This window comes from Mirounga leonina, unplaced genomic scaffold (genome assembly GCF_011800145.1).
Source record: "Mirounga leonina isolate KUSES-001 unplaced genomic scaffold, KU_Mleo_1.0 Mir_101595, whole genome shotgun sequence".
Classification (NCBI taxonomy): domain Eukaryota; kingdom Metazoa; phylum Chordata; class Mammalia; order Carnivora; family Phocidae; genus Mirounga; species Mirounga leonina.
In genome coordinates, this window is record NW_023270158.1 from 7,294,657 (window position 1) to 7,295,810 (window position 1,154).

The following is a 1,154-nucleotide window of genomic DNA, read 5'->3' on the forward strand; positions in this document are numbered from 1 at the left end:
TCCCTCCCACCCCACCCCCCACTCCAGCAATCCTCAGTTTGTTTCCTGCGATTAACAATTCCTCATATCAGTGAGGTCATATGATACATGTCTTTCTCTTTTTGACTTATTTCGCTCAACATAATACCCTCCAGTTCCATCCACGTCATTGCAAATGGCAAGATCTCATTCTTTTGATGGCTGCATAATATTCCATTGTGTATATATACCACATCTTCTTTATCCATTCATCTGTCGATGGACATCTTGGCTCTTTCCACAGTTTGGCTATTGTGGACATTGCTGCTATAAATATCGGAGTGCACGTACCCTTTCGGATCCCTACTTTTGTATCTTTGGGGTAAATACCCAGTAGTGCAATTGCTGGATCATATCGTAGCTCTATTTTCAACTTTTTGAGGAACCTCCATACTGTTTTCCAGAGTGCCTGCACAAGCTTGCATTCCCACCAACAGTGTAGGAGGGTTCCCCTTTCTCCTCATCCCCACCAACATCTGTCATTTCCTGACTTGTAAATTTTAGCCATTCTGACTGGTGTGAGGTAGTATCTCATTAAGGTTTTGATTTGGATTTCCCTGATGCCGAGCGATATTGAGCACTTATTCATGTGTCTGTTGGCCATTTGGATGTCTTCTTTGGAAAAATGTCTGTTCATGTCTTCTGCCCATTTCTTGATTGGATTCTTTGTTCTTTGGGTGTTGAGTTTGATGAATTCTTTATAGATTTTGGATACTAGCCCTTTATCTGATATGTCATTTGCAAATATCTTCTCCCATTCTGTTGGTTGTCTTTTGGTTTTGTTGACTGTTTCCTTTGCTTTGCAAAAGCTTTTTATCTTGATGAAGTCCCAATAGTTCATTTTTGTCCTTGCTTCCCTTGCCTTTGGTGATGTTTCTAGGAAGAAGTTGCTTCAGCTGAGGTCGAAGAGGTTGCTGCCTGTGTTCTCCTTTAGGATTTTGATGGACTCCTGTCTCACATTGAGATCTTTAAACCATTTGGAGTCTATTTTTGTGTGTGGTGTAAGGAAATGGTCCAGTTTCATTCTTCTGCATGTGGCTATCCAATTTTCCCAACACCATTTGTTGAAGAGACTGTCTTTTTTCCATTGGACATTCTTTCCTGCTTTGTCGAAGATTAGTTGACCATAGAGTTGA